The 17878-nt window shown below is 46.5% G+C and overlaps 1 protein-coding gene across 1 annotated transcript in view; it reads right to left on the reverse strand.

Annotated features, from left to right (window-relative positions):
* Positions 1 to 17878, reverse strand: part of FHOD3 (formin homology 2 domain containing 3) — a 429142-nt gene that overhangs the window by 280866 nt on the left and 130398 nt on the right. The window contains 1 exon segment of the mRNA XM_024764148.1: positions 2143 to 2210. The gene's annotated coding sequence lies outside the window, so the exon portion shown is untranslated.

A 17878-nucleotide genomic window follows, 5' to 3' on the forward strand; every position in this document is an offset into this window, starting at 1 on the left:
GAACAACGGAAGCAGCAGGCAGGCTGAGGGGCTGCACGAGCTGGCGTGAGGAGTGGCAGGAGTGTGGTCCTCCGTTGGCATGGTGAGAGCCCAGCCCAAGTGCAGTCAGGGATCTGAGTTCGAGAGGAGGAGGTTAATGGAGGGTGAAGAAGTTCTGTTTTGTTCAGCTAAGAAGCAGGGAGACACAGATGGATACGTGGGAAGTGAAGCTTTGGGGCAAGTAATTAGCGAAGCATTTACTTAATTAGAGCCAGGAAAGACTGAAGACAGACACCTGTGAGAGGAGTATTCGGTTCGCCCAATTCATTCATCTACTGCTTCAGTGGCACTGGCCACAGCGTGAGGCCCCAAAGACCCAGTGATGGAATCCAGGGAGCTCACAGATGACCAGACTCAGGCACGCACCCTGTGGTATCTTAAATTCCATTCCAGAGATGAGCACAGAGAACTTTATAGAGGAGAACCCTTGACTTCAGTGAGGGCTCATCTGGAGGATCTCCCTGGCAGGAGGAGACACCAGATGGGAGACAGAGACACGGGGAGTGGATGTGGGGCAACAACGCATCCTGAGATAGAAGCAATAGGTCCAGGGGCAAAGGTGCAGAGGAGACTTGCCCCCAGAACACAATCACAGGGGAGACAGCTGCAGCCAAGGACAGGGAGGTGGGCCTCAGAGGCCAGGTCCAGAAGGGCCTCAACGTTACACTGGGAGATTCAGAAGTAACTCAGACGGCTACACGGAACCAGCATGAGAAGGACTTGGTCAGCCCCTCTGGTGGGAAGCTAGAGGATGGACCAAGCAGCAGGTGGTGCCCGTGACATCTGTTACAATTTTTCCAGAAGAAACGGCCTGAATCAAGGCCAACCCCAAACCCCAAGGCACTTCTGAGACATGCGGCATGAGGCAGCAGTGGTGACTCAGGGTCACGCCTGTAGCTGTGGGAAGATGAGAAATGAGGACTCATCTCCAGAAACGCTGTCACTGAGAAGGGCTCTGCTCTGGGAAAAAGATGAGGGCATGCATGGTTGAACAAGTTTAAAAATGGGACAAGAACGTGCAGGTGGGATGGATTGTTGGTCTGCCTTTCTGCCAATCCCCCCTCAGACAGGAAGGCACCCATGAAGGGGACAGCCACTCGGCTACAACTACCACAGATGGAAAATCCTTTAAGTATGTGAAGGAGACGGGAACTGAAGAGATGTGGACCACACCCTAGAGTCTAAAATCATGCCAGAAAGAACGATGAACCTACGGAGACACAAGATCAATGCAAGCTCCATCTTCTCCACGAAGGCTCATCCTGCTTCTGTTGACCCTGCCCTGCCTGGCACAGCGGCCTCACCCTCCTCCCCTGACTCTCTGTCCCTCTTCCCTGTGGGTGACAGCCTGGAGTTTGCCTGCGCTCCTGTCCTAGCCCTCTTCGCTAAGCTTGTGACTTGCCCAGGGGAGAAGCAGAGGGAAGGTTTAGGAGAGAAGGATAAACCAGAACCCGACAAAGATGCTTGCACACGTGCACAAGGGGGCTTGTCCCTAACGGCACCGTTTGTAACAGCAGAACCCTGGAAACGAACCCAACTGTCTGCCAATAGAAGATGAATAAGGCAAATCTGTGCTTCCTCCATACAATGGTTACTCACTCAGTTAACTCGGTCACGCCCACACCTATCCCGCTCTCACTAAGTAAGCCGCAGCACGATACACACAGCATGATAACACGCATATACAGTTCATAGAAAAGAACATCGCGTATTGTTGGTGAATATTCACCATTAGCATGGAAACGTGCATTTGCATGATAAACACTAAATGTGACATTCAGTAGAGAGGGGACCCGGGGTGGAGTAGGAAGACAGTGGTTGATATTGAGCAGAACACAAGACTTCAGTTACATCTGTAGTAGGAATTTTTTTTTTAATCTGAAGTAAATATGGAAAAATATTGTGATTTGATAACTTTTTTTACTTATTATGCTTGAAATATTTGGTAGGGTAAAAATACTCAACTGACATTTTGACAGAATTTACATTGTACTCTAAAGAGACTTTTCTCTTTGTAACCAGTAAAAGGTATAAACTTGTCTGCATCTAATTCCACAAGCAATGCAAAAACAGAACCTGAGAGTACTTTTTTCTTTTTTTTACCTGAAATATCTGCTTCAGGGAGAAAAGGGCCCTTCTTAAATCTCGTCCACCGGAGTTGTACAGTTTTTCTGAAATAAAGAATACAACATATACGATTAATTGAACTGACTCGACAGATGGCAAAAACACAGAGAGGATATGAACAACTAATGAATTTCCACTGGAAAGGTGAGTAAAACAAATTCATTTCATGCAGGATATCGACCTTACCCCCAGGGGTGCAAAGGACAGTCCAGCTGTTGCAGGATGCAGGAAGAGGAGATTGCAAGTTGTGGGAAAGATGCCCTGATCTGCACCCTCAGTCCTCACCTCCCTCTCTCCAGAGCTCTATTTCCAGCTGTTTACAGACTACTATACTTGGTAGCCAACTATATCTGGAAAGTTAACACAGCCAAAACAGAACCTCCTTCCTTGTCTCACAGCCCCCGCACCACCATGCTTTCTGCAGTTGGGCTCAGAAAGCTTCAAGTTGCCTCTTTTTCCCTGTGATCCAATGATCCAAGAGCAGCAGAGTGGCTCTAAGGACTGACTAGCTCCCTTGGTGACGGCCCACTTCCAGCAGGAACCCAGCCTTAGCTCTGCCTGCACCCAGGTTCTCACTCATGTGAGACGGGTTCAAGGATGGGTCCTGGCCCAGAGCAAGGCAGATGGAGGAGCCCCTGTCAGTACCCTGGGGCTCGACACCGAGACCAACTTCTACAGGACCCACCTTCCAGAGGTCATAGTGAGGCAGGAGAGGCAGATGGGTATGCCACAATTCCCCACTGGTCAGTGGGGTGGCACTACGATGCCCTGAAGGAGTGTCCCATTCTTCTGGTGTATGCATACTCCCAGGAGCACAGATTCCACTCAGCTTCCCAGAACCCAAGCTTGGCCCTGACCCAGGTGGCTCAGGTGCCTGGGGTTGGGTTCCTAACACTTCACGCCAGACCGCCCCAAGGTAAATCATCCAGCACATATTTACTGAGCGCCTGCCAGGCACTGAGGGTACAGTAGTAAAGAGTGAACTTACAGCATAGACTAAGCAATCAGAGCCTGCAGTTCAAACCTGGTGTCACCACCCACAGCTATGTGATCTTGAGCAAAGTATTTCATCTCTCTCGGCCTTGGACTCCTTATCCGTAAAATGGGAACAGACAATAATAGATTTAGAGGAAAATGGTTTTGCATTCAATCAAGCACTGATATGATGGACTAGAATGCAAAATATTGAGAATAATAGAGTTCAAAGCAATGTCACATTCATGGCCAGCAACCCTGGGCTTCAATGACAGCCTATGGCGGGGGGACTAGGGGGTGGGGTAATGGACAGACCCACATTCTGCTCTTGTGTGAGTGGCATGGACTTGAGTGGAAGGGCGTGGAACACTCAGATCTAAATGACTTAGCAGAAGTCTGGTTGTGAGAAGGACATGCCTGCTTTGCACTATGGCTCGAGAAGAGAACAGATTCCCATCTGAGAGGCACTTAAAATGACAGAGCGGCGAGGCTCAGAATGTGAATGGCGGTAGTTTCCTCGAAGGCCTCCCCGCGGACATCCTGCCCGCTTCCCTCTTCCCATCTACCCTCCAGACCAAGGCCAGAAAGACTGGGTGAAGACGACCACCTGACGACATCACTGTCCCCATTTAAACCCTTCAGTGGCTGCCCGCTGCACTGAGCAGGAAATCCAAAATCCTTTAAGGGGCCTGTCAAGCCCTTGGTCACGCAGCCCTGGCGCCCCTCCCTCTCTGTGCTGCAGACACCCTGGTCTCTGGCTCCTGAGGCGGCGAGGCTCCTCCAGACTCACAACCTATACACACAGCTTAAGGGGCAGAGGCAGGATTCTGTGGGGTTGGAGTCTGGGGGGTGGTGTCTGACCCCAAGGCCTCCTAGTTGTCTGCCCACCATGGAATCTCCCACCTGTAAATACAACATGCAGTCCACAGTCACTTGTTAATTATGAAGAGTTTCGATTAAGAGAGAACCCCTCACCTTCCTGAACAGAAGGAGCCGGGAACACTCCAAAGGAATCCACCATCCCCAAACTGAACGTCTAATTCATCATCTAAACATTGAGGCCCGATGACTCACGAGCTGACCTGTAAAGTATATGCGTGGCCTCGAAGGACATGAGTAATAAACAGAGTGAACTGCATCACCCTGCAGTAGAACCCAGGTCCCTGGGGAGATCACTTCTTCCTCCAGTTTCTACAGCGAATGTCTCAGAATTCTCAAATGCCAGAGGAACAGACTTTGTTTTTAGCCAGTACCACTTCTAATAAGAATAAAGCTCTCAGATGCCAAGCATGGGGCTACGTATACTCTGAAGAACAAGGGCAGATTTAGCTTATCCAGGAAGAGCATCCGTAGAGAGTCAATTCCAGGTACTTCTTTACAAGGTAATAAAGCTTGCATTACTTTCTTGCTTATATACCACCAGACAACAGGCAGAAATATGTCTTACAGAGATTCACAATATCCCAGTTAGAGTCTCCTTTAGTTATCAGTGATCTGTCATGGCTTCCAATTCATGCGAATGAGAATTATGGTTTGTTGTGCTCTGACCGCTAAGGTTTTACTACTTGGTGCTATAATCAAAATAATCATTTTTAAACAAGGATTAAGCATTCTTTTATTGAAGTATAGTTGATCTACAATGTTATGCTAGTTTCTGGTGTACAGCAAAGTGATTCAGTTATACACATATATATATTCTTTTTCATATTCTTCTCCATTATGGTTTATTACGGGACATTGAATATAGCTCCCTGTACTATACGATAGGACCGTGTTGTTTATCCATATATATATATATAGCAGTTTGCAACTGCTAGTCTCAAACTCCCAGTCCAACCCTCCCCTGCCACCCCTCTCCCTTGGCAACCACAAGTCTGTTCTCTGCATCTGTGAATCTGTTTTGTAGGTAAGTTCATCTGTGTCATATTTTAGATTCCACATATAAGTGATACCATATGGTATTTGTCTTTCTCCTTCTGACTTACTTTGCTTAGTATGATAATCTCTAGGTCCATCCATGTTGCTGCAAAGGCATATTTTCACTCTTTTTTAGGGCTTAGTAATATCCCATTGTATATATGTACCACAGCTTCTTTATCCATTCATCTGTGGATGGACACTTAGGTTGCTTCCATGTATTGATTATTGCAAACAGTGCTGCTATGAACATAGGGGTGCATGTATCTTTTTGAATTATAGTTTTGTCCAGATACATGCCCAGGAGTGGGATTGCTGGATCATATGGCAACTCTGTTTTTAGTTTTTTGAGGAACCTCCATACGGTTCTCCATAGTGACTGCACCAAGTTACATTCCCGCCAACAGTGTAGGAGGGTTCAAATAGGGATTAAGTATTAATAGAAAAAAATTCAGCTGAGAAGGACAACTTTTTGTTGAGGATTTTTACATCGATATTCATGAGGAACATTAATCTATAGTTTTTGTTTCTTGTAATGTTGTTGACATTGAGGCAATGCTGACCTCATGAGTTGAGAGTACTCCTTCCTCCTCTACTTTAAGAAAAAGTTTGTGTAAACTTGGTATTACTTATTCCTTAAATGTTTGGCAGAATTCTCCAGTGAAGCTACCTGAGTGCTCTTTAATAAAAGTTTTTAAACTATGGATTCAATTTCTTCAATTAACATAGGGCTATTCTAATTATATATTTCTTCTTGAATGAGCTTTGATAATTTGTATCTTTCAAGAAATTTCTCGAACTTCCCTGGTGGCGCAGTGGTTAAGAATCTGCCTGCCAATGCAGGGGATACGGGTTTGATCCCTGGTCCAGGAAGATCCCACATGCCATGGAGCAACTAAGCCCATGCACCACAACTACTGAGCCCGTGTGCCACAACTCCTGAAGCCCACACTCCTAGAGCCTGTGCTCCACAATAAGAGAAGCCACCGCAATGAGAAGCCCACGCACCACAATGAAGAGTAGCCTCTGCTCGCCGCAACTAGAAAAAGCCCACGCACATCTATGAAGACACAACGAAGCCAAAAACAAATAAATAAATTTATTTTTTAAAAAAGAAATTTATCCATTTCATCTAAATTGCTAAATATATGGACATAAAGTTGTTCATAATAGTCCCTTATCCTTTTATTGACTATAGCAACCTCCTCTCTTTTAACCTTGATATTGGTAATCTGTCTTTTCTCCATTATGCTTGGTCAGTCAGGCTAAAGATGTATAAATTTTATTGATCTTTTCAAAGAATCAGGCTTTGATTTCATTCCTTTTTTCATTGCTTTTCTGATTTCCATTTCATTGATTGCATTTGGCTTAATTTGCTCTTTTTTTCTAGTTTCTGACGGTAAAAACTTAACAACTAATGTGAGACCTTTCTTCTTATCAAATATAAGTATTTGATGCTAAAAATTTCTCTCTAAACACTACTTCAGCTTCATTCTACAAATTTACATATATTGTTTTTATTTTCATCGAATTCAAAATTGAATGAATCTTGAACATTTCTTTCATTTCAAAAGGGAATAACTTAATCCTGTGGGGGTTTTTGTCGTTGTTGTTAACCTCTGGTTTATTTAGAAGTATACTGCTTAGCTTCCAAATATTTGAGGATTTTCCAAATATCTTTCTGTCACCAATTTCTAGTTTAATTTCTGTATGGTGAGAACACAGACTTTGTATGATATCAATTATTTTAAACTTATTAAGGTTTATTTTATGGCCCAGAATACGGTTTATCTTGATGACTGCCTCGTGTACACATGAAAAGAATTGTGTATTCTGCTGTTATCGGCTGAACCGTTCCATAAAAATTCACTAGGTCCAGCTGAATGATAGTGCTGTTCAGGTCTTCTTCTCTTACCAAGTTTCTGTTTATCTGTTCTATATTTTACTATGAGAGCAGTATTGAAATCTCTATTATGCTGAATGTGTCTATTCCTTCCTTCAGCTTTATGAGTTTTTGCTTTTGGTCCTTTGAAGGTCAGTTGTTAGGTACACTCACAATTAGGATGGCTATGGCTTTTAGGTTAAGTGACCTTTTATCATTTGTAATGTCTCTCTTCATCCCTGGCAATATTCCTTTTTAAAGTCTACTTTTCTAATACTTACACAGTTAGTCAGTGTTTGGTTAGTGTTTGCATGGTGTATCTTTTTACATCCTTCTATTTCTAACCTGTCTATATAGAGTTTCATGTAGGTACAGTTGCAACTTGTTTTCATCCAATCTATCTTTTAATTGGTATGCATTCTCTGTATTTTTAACCTCTAGGACATCACAAATGACTCCTCTGTGGCACTAGAACAGAAGACCTCAGGGAGGCCTCACCCTTTGATGAGAAACATCCTTGTACAAATGCCAAAGATATCTTTGAGTGGTGCCAAAAGTCTCTCCCCCTCCGTTTTTTGCCAGGTGTCTTAATTAAAACAAACAACAATTTCTATTCAAGGAGTACTTTTCATCCCAATTGTTTTTAATTTTTTTTAATTAATTTCACATTTTATTTAAATAATCGTGTATTTCAAACAAAGCTGAATTAAAAAATAGTATGGTTTCCAAATAATTCTTTCTTTAAAGTGAGAAAATTATCACTACCACTTCAGAGAGCAAGTTATGAATTTTAATGTAGTTTTGCTTTTTTAATATCAAAGCTCAAAAAATCACCTAACCTATACAAGAATATTACATATTTTGGCTGAAATGTCCTTTAAAATACTTCGTTTTTAAGCTATAAAGCACTAAGTGAGGTCTAAATCAGAAATCCTTCCATCTGGCATCTGTTAAAATAGTAGCTTTTTTTTTTTAACCTTTCATAAAAGTGATTGACAGCAAAATTTCATTTTTATGGCCATAGATACCCTCTCCCAAAGTACTGCAAACCTTTCCATTTTCTGTGCGATAAACATTTTAATAAATGTCATGAGTTGGTCCCCATATTATATGAGAACAATACTGGAATTGTCACCATTTTGGTTGAAATTTAAATGACCAAATACTCACTCAAAGAAATATTACTCTAGAGTACTGATTTTTTTTGGAAAAGGCAACTGATATTACCTCTCTAAAAAGAACCAACATCGTGGTATAAAATGAAATCACAATGCTTAATTAAAATTCAAGTGCTTCCCTGGTGGCGCAGTGGTTGAGAGTTCGCCTGCCGATGCAGGGGACACGGGTCCGTGCCCCGGTCCGGGAAGATCCCACATGCCGCGGAGCGGCTGGGCCCCGCAACGGGAGGGGCCACAACAGTGAGAGGCCCGCATACCTCAAAAAAAAAAAAAAAAAAAAAACTCAAAATTACCACCTATCTTAAAAACATAGGGTACCCAAAAGCCTCCATGCCCTACCTGACTTGTTCTGTTGATACGTGATATACGTCTTAGGAGACACCACTGTTTACCCAGAGGTTAGGAAGGATTAGGGATCAAGGATGTTTGTAAATGACATATAATTTGTCATTTTATGAGAGGTACCATTCCTGCTGGTAGAAGAGCAGCCAGCAGGTGATTTACCATGTCAGATACCACACCCAAACCAAAGACTGCTGACGGCCCTTCAATAAGAGGAGCCTACACAGGCCAAAGAAGAGGTACTACTTCCCACAGCCCAGGTCCTGGCTTCCTTGCTGCTGGGCTAGCCATGCTGTGGGTGGTGTGGTCTGGAGCTTTAACTGCTGGGGGACCCTCTGAGTTCAAGGAATTGGGTGTTCCATTTACATCTCATCCAGGCCTCACCATACAGAAAGTCAGACTCACCATGGCTGTGCTGGCTTCCTCTTCATCTTAGACTAGAGTGTGAAGGGCTCACCTAGGAACAGAGGATGGCCTGCCAGCTTCCCAAGGGTGTGCTTGATGTCTCTCCTGGATGCATGTCCAACAGAACATCAATCACGCCTTTAGAAGTAGTCTGTCTATTCGGGTGTGATTCTCAGTCCTGGGTTACATAGCGAATCCAAGGCTTCCTCAGTGAGTAGGATTGATAACCTTGGCGTGCCCTTGGTCTGCCACCAGTGTCTGCAGGCTCTCCTCTCTCTACGTGGGGCTCGCGTGTGTGTCTCTGAGTCTGTGTATACAGGTGTAGATGCACCCTTGGCTTCAGCCCGTGGATGGTGGAGCAGAGCTTGGAGTTCCTCTGATCCTCCTACTATACCCCATACACTGTGTGAACTGTCCTCATGGGTCCCAAGTCCCAAGGGAGGGAATTCTATGTGTGCACATTGCCTGAAAATCAGGCAATGCAAAAGAAAAAAAGACCTCAACTGCTGAACACAGGGAGGGACGTGGAGCCCAGCCTAAGTCAGCAAGAGGGCAGCTCCAGAGGCTCCACCTGTATGCGAACTCCACACTTCTCCCAGGAGCTCAGAGGTGCTCCCTTCTCCTTGAACACCTCAGTCGTGAATGCACGTTGATGAGGTGCAGCCCCTCCCGGGGGGTGGGGGTGGGGCATGTAAGGAAAAAGATGGTTCTTGCCCCCAAGACCTGGCTTGAGAGTCCCAAGTCGGAGCATCAGGGAAAAAGGTGCCTGGGGGACTAAGTAGTGAAATGTGGGACGCTTCTCGGCAAACATCAAAAGAGCACAGTCAAACTCAAAGCAGAAGCTTCATATATAAAATGTAAGGCTGGGATCAGGTTGGATTCCCAAAGGTTTGCCATTCTCCCGAAGCTTTGACACTGCCAGGTCGGAAGTGTGCAAAGAAGTCCCCTCCCACCAGCACAGCCCGGGGTGGCCCGTAGCTCAGGAGAGCTCAGGCTGCAGAAGGTCCCATGGAAGAGGCAGCGCTGGTCCCAGCAGCTGGGGAGAAGCTGTAGGTGGGGGCAATTAAACATTCATTATTTTTAGGTCAAGCACACAGAGTGCGCTTGGCCAGTAAATGAACATGCACATTCATTCTCCCCACCCTTCCAGGCTGAATCTGCCTGGGGTGCAGGCATTCGCCTTTGAGTAAAGGGCAGTTGGGAGCCTGCAGGTGGTGGGGAAAGGAGGTGTAATCAGAACATTGTTTAAGTCTTCATAAGCCCTCCCATCTTTTCTCTCCACACTTCTTGCCATTTAAAATGAAATATGTTCCTTTAAGAGATGTAATTAGTGTGTTACATGCTAAACTAGCTTATAATAACAAGGAGTTGAGGGCAAATTAAATAAAGGCCATCAGAGACCATTCCTGCTCTGTCTTTGGGAAGGAAACCTGCATGGCTCAAAAATCTCAGTGCTGAAAAGCACAACCACAGAGGTCCCATGCTTCCTGCTCAGCCAAGGGCACAATGAAGAAAACCTCAGTGTGAGGGGAAAGAAAGACCAGAACATGAGAAGGCACCAGTGAAAAAAACGAACCAACTTACATCGGTGAAAGAATGTGGAGGGGAAGAACCAAAGGCATCTGTGGGTGTGTCTGGGGAAGTGGGCTAGTGAAAGATGCATCTAGAATATCATGCTTTCAGGTCCGTAAAAGTCACTGACTTTAATAATTACAGCACACCCTTTCCTCACCAAGAGGCAAACTCAGTAACCAAGCACTCCATGGGGAACTGGGACCAAGACACAGGGATCCCTCTTCTGCACGAGGAGACAATAACTTTCCTCCTACCCTTGGGCTACTACAAAAGACTTCACACGTAGAGATTTATTCATCAGCTAAATGCCATGCCTACATTTAAAAATCTGTTCGCCCCAGCTACAGAGGATGCAACCAGCATGGTTTTTCAGATGCAGCAATGAGAAATGAGCTCCTGCTTTGCCTGGATGTAGCTGTGACATTTGCTCTTCAGACTCCCCACTTAGAACTGGTAAAATGTGACAAAAGACAACCTGAAGGTGGGTGGCCAAGCTTGGGTTATGCTTCTCTCCCCAGCCAGGAGCCCACAGCCCAAGTTACTGTCAACACTGAGTGAGTCAAAAGAATTCAACTCTGGAAATTCTTCCCATGAATTCTAATGTGCCACATGATACACTGATGACTGGGAAGTACAACCCATTTCAACCTGAAACTTACTCAGTATAACAAGTTGATATTTTAAAGAAAAAAAAAGTGGCACAGTAGAAACTATTTTTCAGTGAAAAAAACTGCTGGGTCAGATTTTGGAAGCCATTTTTTCCGGTGATTGGAGTCACACTCTTTGAAAATCACACACAAGTCACAAAAAGATGTTCAGACACACAAAATGTTAATAGTTTCAGAGCGTATGGGTACCCAGAAGCTCCCTATGGGCCTTCAGGAAATTCTATGGACCAAGAGGTAAGAATCCTTGATCTAATCCAACATCGTCATTTCACAGGAGGAGGAATCGAGGCCAGAGAAGCGACATCATCGCTGGCTCCAGCACTGGGACTACAGGCTCTCGGAAGTGGAGGACAGTAACGGAAAATGCCTAGCAGAAATGGAAATGGCCTTATGTTCTGTTTGTACAATAAAAATAAACAACTGGGCCACTGACATTTGCTCACATCCTAACCATGACACTCCTGTCACCACGTAAATTCAGAAGAAAACACTCACATAAAAGCAACGGCTTCTGTTCTGGGGGACCGACCGTGACAAGTGTCAGTGGTGGTGATGGTGAATCGGGATGCATGATGCCCCAGTTACCCGAGGGGCAGCCTCCTCAGCCTGAGGGTGGAGAGGCTAAATGTGAATGATGAGAAGGTCCCAAGACCCGATGAGGCAACACTGCTTAAGATGACCTTCTTTAATCCCAAATTCCCTTAGAGTGCAATCACCCTTTACATACATGTAACATCATCCTTCTAACCATACTTTCTTGATTATCTACTAAGCAGGGAGCATGCCAAGCCCTCAGGTGACAGACGGAAATGAAGACACTCTCAGGCATCAAGAGTTGATGGCCAATTGGGGAGGACAGACATGTCCCCAGATAATGTCACTGTCACGTGAGAAGGACACGACGACACTAAGGGGCCGCAGAGGAAGGAGCGGAAAACCGTGTGAAGCTGGGGCTGGAGATGGAGCTTCAGACGCGGTGACATGGAACAGACTTCGGAGGCTTGAGTGAAAATCCACCAGTGTGAGAAGTGCTGTGCAGAAGGCGAATGCGAGGAAGAGAAGAGTAGCTGTGCAGCCTGCACGGCTGCGAAGTATGTTCAGGGTGGACCACACTTCAGTGGGGCCAGGACACGGGCAGGTCGCGCAGGGAGAGCATCAGGCTGACGATACCCGGGGGGGTTCACGCGGGCGGGGCCCGAGCTGCTGTGCCCTGGAGTTTCAGCTTCATGTCTCTCAGGCAGGAAGGAACCCAAGGAGACAGGGTTGTACAAACTTCACTGCCAGTCCGGTGAGCGAAGGCAGATAAACTGAAGGGAGTTAGGAGCAGGAAACCAGTTAAGAGGCCTCTGGAATCATGCCAGCAAGATGCGATAGGTCGGGAGGAGAACAGCGGGGATGGAGAGGAGGGGTCGACTTGAGAGAGCTTTAGGGATACAGCTGACTGCGGGACCAAGCAGGTGGAAGACTCCCAGATTTCAGGCTTGGCCCACTGGGCTGGTGGCGGCGGGGTTTGGGGAGACATTCCCTGAGAGATGGGACACTGGAGGAGCTTGGGCGTTCACTGTCAGCAAGCAGTGCCCCTGCCTTGAAATGGACCCCGAGACAGCCGAATGCCATCCTTGACTCTTACGGAGACGATCAAGGGTCAGGAGAAGCCTCACTCTCCAGCCTTCATGCTCCGACAGGGAATAGGGCTTCCCTGCTTCCTCCATCTCTCCCCTCCCTGTGTGCCAGGTCACCTCCTCCTGGAGACCCCTCCTTCGCCTTCCCAGCCCCTCTCTGTGAATCCTGGCATTCACCCATATTGTCACACTTGTCACGCGGGCTGGAATGAGTTCTGATGATGGTGGTGGTTTTTAACCCTACAAATCGGCCATTGTCCTTAATTTTTCACAGTCAGTGTTTGTTTAAATATTCCCAACATGTAATGATTCTTTTGCAATTCTACCCCCCTCACTAAACTGTGAGCAGCTTGATGTCAGGGCCCATGACTAACTTACCTCTATACCCCCAGGATCTAATATCTCAATAAATGATTGATTAATGAATTGACCAAGTTGACTCTGGGGGCTGGAAAAAGAACCTAGGAGGAACACTCACCATCCACGTTCCTAATACCCCCAACATCTGGCCTGGTTATGGCTTTACAGGTTCGCCCAACCTAAGAACATGCTAGAGTCTTGCTTTCTGTGAATGAGCCCAGCCCCCAAAGACACAGCCCCACTCTGCCATGACCCTGTGGCCACAGGGCCTAAGAAGACATGAAAAGCATATTCACAATCATAATTGCCAAAACTTGGAAGCAACCTTAGGGTCCTTCAGTTGGTGACCGGCTAACAAAATGTGGTACATCAGGCAATGGAATACTATTCACTGATAAAAAGAAATGAGCTATCAAGCCCAAAAAGACGTGGCAGAACCTTAAATGCATGTTACTAAGTGAATGAAGCCAATCTGAAAAGGCTGCGTACTGTATGATTCCTGCAATATGACAGTCTGGAAAGGCAAAACCATGGCAACAATGAAAAGATCAGTGGTTGCCAGGGACTCAGAGGGAAAGAGAAAAGAATGAATAGGTAGAGCGTGGGGGATGTTTAGGGCAGTGAAACTATTCTACGTGACACAATAATGGTGGCTACATGTCATGACATATTTTTGTCCATACCCATAGAATGTACAACACAAAGAATGAACCTTAATGTAAACTACGAACTTCAGTTAATAAAAATGCATCAACTGCTGTTGTGTTGCTGAAACTAACACACAACATTGTTAATCAACTATACTCCAACACAAAATTTTAAAAAATTTTAAATGCAGCAATATTTATTCATCAGTTATAACAATGTACCACATTCATGTAAGATATTGATAATGGGGGAAATTGGGGGAGGCTGGAGGGTCGCATGGGAACTCTCTGTACTTCTCAATTTTTTCTGTAAAACTATAACTGCTCCACCCAAAAATAGTGTCTATTAAAAGAAATCGTAACCAAAGTCGAGCCTACAGGAAGTGAAAGGCCACAAGCTTGGAGGTTATGAAGGGCACTGCTTTTCCCAACCACTCTGTGCACGTGTGGCCACAGGCCTGAGACTCGACATATTCTGCCACAAAGCATTACTGGTCTTTCCACTCACACTTACGTGGATCTCCCCGCTCCAGAACTAACTCGTATCCATGCCAGTTTCCCTTGGGGCCCTGGCAGCATCTGGCAAGGGGCCGGGGCTCGGAATACATGGCTAATGGACAGATGTAGTGTTGTACTGCTTAAGGCCAGGGATCTGTTGACCTTGGATCCCTAAAAGAGGGTCCACAGAGGAGATTCAGGCACATCTGTGCATACATTTTTAGCCCAGGTTTGTAGCCTTCCCTGACTTCTGAAGGGCAGGGCACAGAGAACTTTTAGGACCCTAGACATCCCAGGATGCTTCTTTGTAGCCCTCAACAGGCTTTCCCCTTCCTTCAAACAATCACTGGCCACTTATTGTGCTCCAAGGGCCGTGCCAGGCAGGGGAATAAGAGAGACGCACAAGGCACGACCCGGCTTCATGAAGCTTGCAGTCAGCGGAGATGACGTGTCAACAGCAGACAGTGGGGACGCAGGCGCTGTGCTAGAGAGGAACACGAGAGGCCCCCCTGCAAGTGGCGAGCAGCGTCCAAGGAGCCGTCGACGAAAAAGCTGCACCAGACTTGAAATTATGCAATTACGTGCATGGTTGCTGGCCTGTCATCACCACCCTGCCGAGCCCCACCCAGCTCCATGTTCTTTCTGCCTGTGACCTTGGGAACCACCCTTCTCATCTTCACTGAGGAAGGCAGCCCAGGCAGAGCCATGGACCTCCGGTTCTGAATCCCTTTGTGGTGAAACTGAGTGGGACCCTATGGGACTCCTGGGCACGGAAGCCTTTCTGTCCCCCATTTCTTGTTTGTAGGGAATAGACTCCAGCCTCCATGACATTCCCTGAGTTCCAAAGGGCAGATTCGAAGAGTTGCTAATCAGAGAAGGGAGTGGATGCAGAGACAGGGGAGGCACAGCCAAGAAACAATAGTGCAGCCTTGGGGCAGGGTCCTGGTTCCGCCTCAAGAGATACACATAACAATATGTTTGAGCTCTTCACAGAATTAAAACCCCCAACAAATGGAAGTGTTAGAATTCTTCATTCCAGAGAAGACCACCTGAGGCCAGATTAAAGGAGTGCAGGCACACACCCTAACCTTATCAGCAACCCCAGCCTTGAACCATTGCTATAAAACTCCTCACCAAATCCTTCTGGGTTGGGGACACAGTTTTTCAGGGGCACGAGCCCGCTGTGTACCCCTTTGCCTGGCAAAGCAATAAAGCTATTCTTTTCTACTTCATCCAAAACTCTGTCTCCAAGATTTGATTCTGCACCGGAGCACAGAGGCTGAGTTTTTGGCAAGAGTAGGAAACGATTTTTCCCTCTGAACTTAGGGCACCAGCTAGCTTTGGGCCCCAGCGAAGGGCGCAAGGGTACTTCCGTCTGCTCCCATCTCTGCTTTAACAAAAGTGTCTCTTCTCAGAGGCAAAAAGGCCGGGGTCAGCTAGTGCAGGTCACTTAATGAATTGGAATTCTGTTTAAAACACGCCTTCATTTTTCCCCAGGATCAAAGAATGGTAGCTAGAAAAGGGTCCTTAGAGACCATCCAGCTCTTGGATCACTTGCCAGCCGCAGGACCCTGTGCAGGGGCCCAGAGGGTCTGCACATTGACACCACCCGCTGAAAAGTCTGCTGACCCAGGGTAATCCGATCATTAGCATCTGAAAGCAGCAGAAACACCCTGGTGTGAAAAACAGGTGATGGAGACCTTTCACTCCAGAACTCCTCCCCTCCCTCCATCTACAGGCCTGTCTCTCTCTCCTGCCATGGCTTGGCCCCTGCCCTCCTGCCTTCCCCTCTCCTTCTCTCCTTCTACATTCCCTTCTTCCTTTGCTCTCTTCTCAAATTAGGAACCTGGAGAACCTCAAAACAGTTACTTTATTTATAGGGTTTATCATTCCCTTTATTTTAGAATTAAGTTGAAACGTTTAGATGTATGTGTTTTGTTTGTGTTTTTTCCCAAAATGACAATATATTTCTCTTCCTAGCTCCAACAACCACAGAGAAACTGCACTGCCAAGTGGTTTTGCTTGAATGTGGGGTGTTTTGCCCCTGAAATGGCCACAGCACAGCGGCAGTCACTGACTGCAGCTAGGCACTTCTCACCCCCCACTGGCAGGGCACAAAGGGAAGAGAGGTTTCCCCGGTCAAACAAGCCCATTTTCTCTCTGTGCTTCTGGAAGCATCCAGAGTCCTTGGCGGTGTCCACAGGAGACCATTCCTCTCTATCGGGTATGAGGCCCAACTTGGCTTTACTCTCAGGGGGAAAAAATTTAGGAGAAGAGAACCATCCCAGCACAGTGGCCCAAAACCACATACCACAACCCCAAGCAGCCCCAGAGGACACACATCGAAACTACTCAACCTCTTACCCAGGCACTGACTGCAGCCAGGACTGTCCCAGTCTTGGTCTCAGTGAAGCACCCTGTTATTCCCAGGCTCAGCTCACAGAACCTACCAGCAGTGTCCCCCAACCTCCTCTCATGCCCACTTCCCCTGCCCTCTCCTGCACTCCCAGCTGGCAAGGCCCTCTCCAGGCTGCACCATGCACTGCTCTGGTTTACACATGGCTTCCGCACCACTCTACTGCCATCCAGACTACTAAATCGATGTTTGCATTTCGGAAGACATTCCTCTCTGTGCCTTGGTTTTCTTATCAGTAAAACAGGATTAAAAAAACACACATTCCAACATTCTAAAGCAATGTGATAAAGAACGCAATAACGTTGGCAAAGCACCTGGCACACTTTAGCGCTCAGTAAAGATTACTTTTCCTTCTCTCGCCAGCCCCAAAGGCTTCAATGATATTTCTAAAACATACCCAAGACCCTCCACAGAGTGACTTAGTCAGTCCTTTCACTCTGGGCTGCCAAGGCACCTCCTGTCATCTGTCAGGTCCTTCTTACTGCGCTGAGAAGGTCGCCTGAGCTCAGACGACCCAGGCTGGGCCCCAGGGGTGCCTCTCCAAGGCACCATCACTCCTGCAAAGAGATGGTCTCTTCCTTCCCGGGGTCGATGGCTTTTGACAGGAAAAATGTTCACCACCCCTGCCCTAAACACTCTGAAAAAAAGAAGTGAATGTCTAATCCTTGGAGAGAAGATAAGGATCATTAGCTGGGGTCAAAAGGGAACAGTCTGGCATCAATCATGTCACCAAACAGAGATGGCAAAACTCAGTAGTTCACCTGACCCACCCCATGGGGCCAGGCTCTTCCTTTAAAGATTCTTCAAGATGGAAACAGCCATTAATCTACGGCGAGCATCACAGAACGCAAACCGAACTGCAGCAGAGGAAAGGGTCTTTAAAACAACTGTTTTGAATAGAGTTTATTCACTGACCAAGGGGGAGGGGGGACCACAGTAAAAGAATGTCGTGTTGCATTTTTACAATTAAGTGCAGCAAACCTTAAGTATCGGTTACGTCATCGAGCAGACGCACGTCTGAACTGAAAGTTTCTACACATCAAAAGGACAAGCTGCCTCCCAATCCTCCCTGACCTCCTGACACTCCGTCTGGGTTTATTTCTAGGCCGTGCCAAGGTCCTGTGCCCAGGACGGCTGGGCCGAGGGTGCCTGACATCTGCGGCAAGTAGTCGTAGTGAAAACTCGAAAGGAGCCAAGTGTGACTGCTCGTCCCCTTGGCGGTAACGC

The sequence above is a fragment of the Neophocaena asiaeorientalis genome, unplaced genomic scaffold (assembly GCF_003031525.2).
Source record: "Neophocaena asiaeorientalis asiaeorientalis breed wild unplaced genomic scaffold, Neophocaena_asiaeorientalis_V1.1 scaffold670, whole genome shotgun sequence".
Lineage (NCBI taxonomy): Eukaryota > Metazoa > Chordata > Mammalia > Artiodactyla > Phocoenidae > Neophocaena > Neophocaena asiaeorientalis.